Source organism: Poromitra crassiceps (assembly GCF_964638095.1).
Source record: "Poromitra crassiceps genome assembly, chromosome: 2".
In the NCBI taxonomy this organism is placed as follows: domain Eukaryota; kingdom Metazoa; phylum Chordata; class Actinopteri; order Beryciformes; family Melamphaidae; genus Poromitra; species Poromitra crassiceps.
Window position 1 is genome coordinate 21,426,206 of NC_139624.1, and position 8,924 is coordinate 21,435,129.

General features: G+C 48.2%; 1 pseudogene across 1 annotated transcript; it reads left to right on the forward strand.

Annotated features, from left to right (window-relative positions):
* Positions 1-6,755: 6,755 nt before the first annotated feature.
* LOC310798903 (beta-1,3-galactosyltransferase 2 pseudogene) lies at positions 6,756-8,298 on the forward strand (annotated as a pseudogene). Its single transcript has 2 exons — positions 6,756-7,100; positions 7,524-8,298. The product of its transcript is annotated as a beta-1,3-galactosyltransferase 2 pseudogene (transcript).
* Positions 8,299-8,924: the final 626 nt, after the last annotated feature.

The following is an 8,924-nucleotide window of genomic DNA, read 5'->3' on the forward strand; positions in this document are numbered from 1 at the left end:
GGGAGAGAGAGAGAGAGAGGGAAGAGAGAGGGAGAGAATTGCAGGATGAACCAGTTCGGATTCAGATAAACCATTAGAAACGAACGAAAAATAGTGCTGATGGAACAATCTATTTGAAACACACCAAAGGGCTGCCGCGCAGGGGGACACCTCGGCATTCCGAAATGTCGGCACTCCGAAATACCGGCATTCCGACAAAATTGAGATCTGTCTCGCCATTGCGAAAGAACCCTCCCCCTGATCCTAACCCTAAACCTAACCTCTCCCACCCCCCACGCCTAAGCCTAACCTCCCCCAGAACCTAACCTCTCGGCGAAACATTTTTTGGAGATAAAAAAGGGCCGCCTCTCCGAAAGCATATAAGTCAATGATCGGAATGCCGACACTTCGGAATGGCGAGCTGACCCGCCGCGCAGTTACGCAGTGAATATCCACATGGTGTTATTATGTCCCAAAGCGTGCGCTTACTGTAATTAGTCGTTTCGTTCATATAGGCTATTCACCTTATTCACCACACCCACTTTTTCTCTCTTCCCCGTTCGACGCAACGTATTTGTTCTTCCGGTTCAGCGCTAGTTGGCGGCCATTTTCGAAATAAAACGTCAGTATGAATGAAGTTTGGCAACATTCAGAATTAAGCTACACTGCGGCCAACTTCAGTTACATGTTCATAACGTTACTGCTGCGAGGAGCCGATGGCTGTACCCGGTCGGCATTTACCGTTAGTTACAAAAGCACGTCGACAGTGTTTTCTCACTGCCAGTAGCCTGCCCTACAGTGGGGTTTGACAGATAGCTAGTCCAACCGGTGTCAACACAGCCAGCGCTCCCGGTTCTCGCTGCTCGTTAAGGATTTCCAATAGGCGTTATTCTGATAAACTGGTCACATATATGTTACGTTCTCACCCGACAAATATTAAAACTTTAAAACAGTTTGTTTTTTTTTAGCTTGAAAACAGCTTTTTGGCAAGTCTAAATGACTGCGGTAGGCGTACTCTACTTCCGTGTTTAAAACCGGAAAGACGATTACGAAATGACGTCATGCAGAAGCGTCTTTGTATGGGCAAAGAATAAGGTGAATAACATATACACATTTAAAAATATTTGTTTCTTTAATAGGGTAGGGATGTGTGAGATTTTAATTCTAGCCTATTTCAATAGCCTATATCAGAATTGTCCACTTGGGTTAAGCTATTGTTGCATGGCGCAATGGCAGGGAAAGAGGTTACTGTATAGCCTACTGGCTGGCACAACTTTCTCAAAAGCAATCTACTGTTACCTCGATCACCACAGACCTGTATGGTCGGGAACAATGTAGCCTAATAAAACCATGACAAACAAATTCTCATTTTTAAATCAAGGTGTGTTTTTTCTGCAATGTAGGCTAGAGTTGAAAATCAACATGGCATTCTGAGGAGGGAAGAGTCTGTGCGTGCGTGAGGTGTTGGAGAGAGAGTGACATCCATGCCGTGCGTAATGTATCCAAGCGAGGATTTCCTGCACTGCGTGGAGGATACTGTGTGCGCTCAGGCAGTACACCTGGCGAAGTGTTTATTTTTTCGCTAAGACCTGCTATTATTAAAATTGAGAGCACAAAAGGCCCCTATTTTGGCACGGGCAACGCCCAAACCTGTGTTTACGCTCGGAACATGGCGATGGTATCTTCGCCAGAGCGCAAAATTACACTTGCGCGAGGCAGATGATAGGCTAAGAGGCGCACGGACACGCCTGGGCCACGCCTACACCTGTGTCTGCGCTTAGATTCCAGCGCAAAACTGGATGGTGGAGGCAGACAATAGCTTAAGGTGCACAAACGGCTTCGCAAATGATGTGTTTTAAAAACAGGTCAAAGTGCAGTAGTTAAAGCATGGTGCCTACTTTAAAATGTTCAGGGCGGTGATTGCAGATGGGATAACGGATTTTTTTGTAAATGTTTTTCCGGGCCAGTGGGACTTTGTAACGCTGACCTGATGGGAGTAATTGAAAGGATTGGTGAATGGGGTGAGAGGGGTGAGAGGGGTCCTGTGTGATCTGGGTGGCTTTCCTGATTACTGACCGGTTGTACAATTCAGACAGGGGAGTGTGAGGTGACTACTTACGTTACTTTTGCTTGCCTGATTGGTTAACTCATTCATGGCCAAAGACGTCTTTGACGTGTTATCAGGAATAGCCCAGAGGGCCAATGACGTGTTTGACGTGTTTTTGTTTTTATTAGTGCAGCGCGTAGTTCAAACACTTCCCCAGCCTGTGACATGTTATCAGGTCCCTAGCCTCAAAGGCAAGCCGACAACACGCGATCAAACACATACCGCAGCTGTTGTTTTGAAACGAGCAGGAGGAAAAACAGAGAAACGCGCTTCCTTGTGCAGAGGAGAAACGCCATTGAAACGCCCCTCGGCGCGCTGCACTGGTCGCCTTGCTGCAGGGCGAACCTGGATTGAGTTGTTCGCGTAGTCAAACCCGTGACGAACATGATCGATCCGGTTCCAGCGCCTGGTCCCAAAGCCAAGCCGGACCCGTTCCTGTGTCGCAGCATTCGTCCCAGCCCGAACGAGAGGAGGAAAACGTTGCAGAGGCAGAGGAGGCTAGACGCTGATCTCAGACCAGTTTGGTGTTCCCCGCCTATGCTAATTTGCGGGGGAAGGAGGTGCGATCCAGCAGCAGCTGTGGACAGAACTCTCTCTCTCTCTCTGTGTGTGTGTGTGTGTGTGTCTGTGTGTCTGTCTGTCTGTCTGTCTGTCTGTCTGTCTGTGTGTCTGTCTGCACACTCACTCACACTGAGTAAACTGTATTGTTGAATGTAAAAAAAGCACTTCATGTATATATATATATATATATATATATATATATATATATATATATATATATATATATATTTTGTCATTTGTGTCATAACGAATAATATTTACATGTCTGATGTCAATACAGTTCAAAATAAAAGAATTGAGAGCGAGTTCTGCCTGAGATTGTGTCCTTTCGAAAAATGGCCTTTTCTCCTGTTTGTCTTCTCAGAGAGACCTTTTTGGTGAAAACAGGGTGTATATAAATGGCTATAAGTAGAGTACAGAACATGCTAAAAGCTCACTTTTTTTTCTCCTGGTGAACCCAGAGACGTACATCTTCATTTTGAGGTATTGCAAATCACTTTGGTGCTAATAGATAATTTACTGTGGGTCTTGAAAGATGACCAACAATTATGAAAATCTTTGGCCTGTGCTAAATATTGGCAGTCCTAAACTGGCCATGAATGTGGGGTTGGAAGAGAGATGGTTGATGAGAGTCCGCTTTCTCTCTGCTCCCAAAGCACAGCTCCTTGGTCTTGGTGGTGTTGAGCTCGAGGGACCAGGTTAGTGGGGCAGATAAGCTTGTATATGGAAGGTATTGTGCATTTTATGACTAAAGCATGAAACTTTCAGCATATAATCTAATACCCAAAGGTTTTATTTCAGACGTGGAAACACTTTCTATCTGACCTCTGGTGACCTTGAGAGGTCATTGACCTCAGCATTGCATTTTTCCAGTTTTTGCCCCATCACTCTCCATTATAATCTATATAGAAGGGAGCATGTGGGAAGCATGGTGCTGTCTCGGCTCTCCCCAGATCGGCAGAGGGTGGAGCAGCGACCAGGCCAGCCAGCATGGGGAATAATTGGGGAGAAAATGGGAGAAAATCTGAAAAAATTATGATACAGTAATAATAAATTACTTTACTTACTTTACTTTAATTTAATTATGTTTCCAGCCCCTTCCGGGCTTGAACCCCTAATAAACATAGCAATAACAATATGGGTTTCTAGCGCCTTTGGGGCTTGAACCCCTAATCAGAGTGGGAATTTCATCATTTTAGGGGGCAAGGCCATCACAATTTTGTTTAGGGCACAAGGCCACATGCCAGGGCACAAAGGCCATTGCTCTATTGACATCATGAAGACCGAATTTTCTGAAATGTGTGTTAAAATGAGCCAATTACACATCAAGTCAAGTCAAGTTTATTCGTATAGCCCTAATTCACAAACATGTCTCAGAGGGCTTCACAGAAAATATGTCTAGCTAATTCTAGCTTGACACAACAGTAGCAAATTACAGTAGTAATAATAACACATTGAACAATCATATGATGGAGAAATATAGAAAATATAGAAATATAGAATGGGTGCCATGCTTTAGGGTAGAATGGGTGCCATGCTTGAGAATGGTGGGGAAGGAGAGCTCAGGAAAGGGAGGTGGGGAGGGTGCAGGGGAGGGAGACATAGACGGATTATGACATGACGGGCCCCTGGGCCTGGATGCATAAAGGGCCCCCCTCACAGTGCACATACGCACGATTAAGGCCAGAATAATACACTCACCTGCATCTCAACAGGATTTACAGCACAGCCACCTGAACACTCAAAGCCAACAGCACAATAACAAGGAATAAACTCATCTGTATCTAACACAGGATTTACAGCGCAGGCACACTCAATTAAAGCCAAAAGCACAATAACCCTCTAATTGTCCATAAACTTCTGGAACATTTTGTCAAAAATATGGACTAAAAGAGACTCAAAGTAAAGAAAGGAATGTCCGCATCAGTATTGAATAACTAAGTAGCCTATTTACTGTAGTTTCGTAGTGTACAGTTATTATAAAGTGTTCCTGAAAAATATTGTTTCTCAGTAGTAAGGCACTAGAGAAATACACTGATGAGTGAACAGTGTGACCACATGCCCTGGTCTCCTACATAAAGCATCTTATTTAACCATTCAACTTCCTGTGTAATGCCTTGTCACTACTGTATACAAGGTGACCATTAAGGCACAGTCAGACATTTTCTGGGTTGATTTGTTTTACTACCTGGTTGTGTGCCAGGGTGAGACCTAGCCAACGGAAACTATGATATGAAGACTCTTGAGACTGAGTGTGTGTGTGTGTGTCCATGTGCTATCTGTGCACACAGGCAGGCTGTGTGTGTCATAATATCCTGGGGGTGATGAGAAGTAAATAGAGGAAGGGGAAGAGGCCCCAAAGTGTCACAACTCATTTACCAAACGATCTCCTTTCTTTGCTACTTCTTCTCATCCACCCTTCCTCTTTTTAATTTCAAGACTTCTGCTTGAAACTCTCCCCCTTCCGTTCATACTTGCGTTTGCTACCATCCTCTCCTCCCTTCCTCCTCTCACCTTTTCTTTTGCACCACAGCTTTCAAAATGTATTAAACATGGGTCATTTACAGCAGGGCGATGTGGGAATGTAGGACTTTAATCATGAGAGAGATAACGAGGAAAAGAGTGGAAGAGAGATACAAAGTATGGAGACAAGATAGGTGGGTTTTTATCCTCATCTAGACTTGGACAACTATTTGGAAAACCATATCAGTGGTGTAAAGGATCAGTTCATCCCAGGCCTGGGCAAGAGACACGGTGGCCCTGTGAAGAGGCTCTGGGTTATGGGCCCCCTGAGCTCTTGGGCCCCTGGGCCTGCATGGGCCCGGTAGGCCCGTTCACTAATACATAGCTGGAGGGAGAGCAGGGGGAATGTGAGAGAGGAGAGAACAGGAAAGTGATGAGGTGGGGAGGGAATGGGAAATGTTGAGGAGGAGAGGAGGTGGGGAAGGAGCAGGGGAAGGGGGAAAGAGGAGAGAGCAGGAGAAGGGAGGGGGAGGGAGAGCGGGGGGATGTGGGTGGGGAGAGAGCAGGGAAAGGGAGGTGGGGAAGGAATGGGAAATGTGGGGGAGGAGGGAGCAGGGAAGGAGAGGTGGGGAAGGAGCAGGGGAATGGGGAAAGAGAAAGAGAATGGGTGCCATGCTTTAGAATAGAATGGATGCCATGCTTTAGAATAGTGGGGGAGGACAGTTCGAGAAGGGGAGGAGGTGGGGAGGGAGAGCAGGGGTTTGTAAGAGAGAGAGTATGTGGAGAGAACAGGGAAAGGAGGGGATGCTATGCTTTAGAGTAGAATGAGTGCCATGCTTTAGAGTGTGAGAGAGGAGAGAGCAGGAAAAGGGGGGAGAAAATCAGACGGTCTGACTACTCTAGCCATTAAACGGAACTAACTAGAACACAGGGAATCTAGCTAATCTACAGTCTAGTCTGCCCTGTGCTATTCTGCTCTAGTCTGATTTTAGCCTGAACACTATAACAGGTCTACAGCCTACAGTTAGGCTAGCTAATCTATCGCTTAACCTAAGCTATTCTAACCTGTGATGGAGAGCACCGATGTCCCCCACCCCGGCCCCCGCCCCCACACATAAGGCGTGGGAGAGAAGGCCAGGCCGGGACACAGCGGCGCCCCCCTCCACCCCCAGTGCGCGCAAGGAAACCTTTCCACCACATGGATATGCGTAGATCCTTTGCATAGGGCAGGCTACATCAAACTGAGACTACTGACGCTTTTAAAGCAACTGACAGTAGCAGGCTGGTAGCAGGGCACTGCCAAGGTGGCCTTAGGGATCTCAGGGCATCACGGCCAGAGGGAGGGGCAACGGGGGCTATGTGTGTAATTCCCACTCTGCCCCTAATATAATGTCCCAATGCCTATGACATCATCAGTCATCTCGGCACTATTGGCATGCGCAGCACACAATTGCACAACTCTGCATCACTGATGACATCACTCACTGATGACATGCAATGATGTCACAATGTCTATGATATCATCAGTGATGTCACTCAAGCGATTGGGTTTTTGGTTACACTCGAACAATTGTGACATCATCACTGTTGTACCACTGATTGTATATGAACCGAGCAGCAGCCCCCTGCGACCCCGACCTGCACCATGCAGTGGAGACGCCGGCACTGCTGTCCCATCAAGATGACCTGGAGAGTCAAGCGTGATCTCTTTCGCACCCACGTGGCAGGCCTCCTCTCTTTACCAGTACTGGCTGCCGGGACGCTGGCCTACACCGTCGGGCTTCCACGGCCCCAAGGTATAGGGCAAGCAGAGCGCCTCCCTCAGGAGCCTCTGGAGGGAGACAGGGTATGTGGCGCCTTTGCTCAACCTCACTTCTCAGCAGGCAGAGCGGGGCGGTGAAGCAGGGGCAGGAGCGGGAACTGGGATGGGTGTAATAGGGCTTGAGGACTCCATGAGCAAGAACAACAGCTTGCAGAAGGAGATATGGGTGTGGGAGGGACTGACAGCGCCAGGGGCGGACTGCATAATCGGGCACGTCAGGCAAATGCCCTGGCCAGGCCACTCACTGAGCAGCAGGCCAGGCGCCGCCTACTGGTTTACTAGTGGTTTTATTACTTTATTCAGGTTTAAAGTGGGTGCATCTCATTGTAAAATTGGACTTGGCCCAAATTGGGCTTCAAACCGCCCAAATCGGGCTTCAAACGGCCCAAATCTGGCTTTAAACGACCCAAATTGGGCTTCAAACGGCCCAAATCTGGCTTCAAACGGCCCAAATTGGGCTTCAAACGGCCCAAATTGAGCTTCAAACGGTCCAAATTTTTCGCCGCCGCCCTTCGGACGCCGGCACACGCGTCGGCCCGTATCGGCCTGGCCTGCTTGGTATCTAATGCCCGGCCTGAATTATGATCCCAGTCCGCCCCTGCTCAGCGCCCAGCCCTACCGCTACATCCTGAACGAGCCCTTCAAGTGCAGGGACAGCACGCCCTTCCTCCTCCTCATCACTGCCGAACCCGGCCAGGCCAGCGCCCGCAACGCCATCCGCCAGACGTGGGGGAACGAGAGCGTAGCGATGGGGCTGGGCTTCGTTCGTCTCTTTTTGCTCGGCGCGGGAAAGGGCTTGGACACCTTCCTCCAGCGCAGCATAGAGGAGGAGAGCCGCGTCCACCATGACATCATCCAACAGGACTACCAGGACACGTACCACAACCTGACTATCAAAACCCTGATGGGCATGAACTGGGTGGCGACCCACTGTCCGCACGCCTGCTACGTGATGAAGACGGACAGCGACATGTTCGTCAACACAGAGTATCTCATCCAGAAGCTGCTGAAGCCCGAGCTGCCGCCCAGGCAGAGGTACTTCACGGGCCACCTGATGAGGGGCTACACACCAAACCGCAACAAGGACAGCAAATGGTACATGCCGCCCGAACTGTACCCCTTCAAGCCCTACCCTGCCTTCTGCTCGGGCACGGCGTACGTGTTCTCCGGGGACATGGCGGAGCTGATCTACCAGGCGTCGCTCAGCATCCCCAGGCTGCACCTGGAGGACGTGTACGTGGGGATCTGCCTGGCCAAGCTGCACATTGACCCGGCGCCGCCTCCCAAAGGGTTCCTCTTCAACGACTGGCGGGTGTCGTACTCCAGCTGCACGTCCCATCATCCTCGTCGCCAATGTTATGTCTGAAGAACTGGCGGACCACGATGTTCTGTTTAACGTTTTATTAACAACGGCTGGAAATCGTACAGGCTAAACCCCTCAGTCTGTGACAATACAGAGCAATATTAGCAGCATATAATAGCAGTATTCTCTCTCTCTCCCTTTCTCTCCCTCTCTCGTTCTATCTCTTTCACTCTCCTCTTTCTCTCTCTCTCTCTCTCTCTCTGTCCCCTTTTTTTTTGCTTACTATCGCATTTTACTACTGTAGTGTTGCTCCTCCTTCCCAGTGCCTATACACTTCCTGATACCCTCACCTCTTCCTCTTACTATATTTCCTGGTGGAAGAGGTGGGTGTTTTTATCCTCTGTAATATATCACATTCCATCCTATCATTTCTGATCATTCCTGTTTATATTTTTGTTAGTCTTACCTTTGTAAAGTATGGATGCACCTGTTACTTCATATATTTCCATGTTTTGACCACTGTGTGAATGTAGTTTGACGAGTGGAATCCCACTCACTGAATGTCCGGATATGTCCGTTTTCATGTGCAGGATTGTGGTGGGGAAAAGTACTGCAGAGTGGAGGATAATTGTTTCATTTCTTTTCTGTCAGGTATGTTTACTGTGTTTTGTTTCACGTTAAGTTTTGCA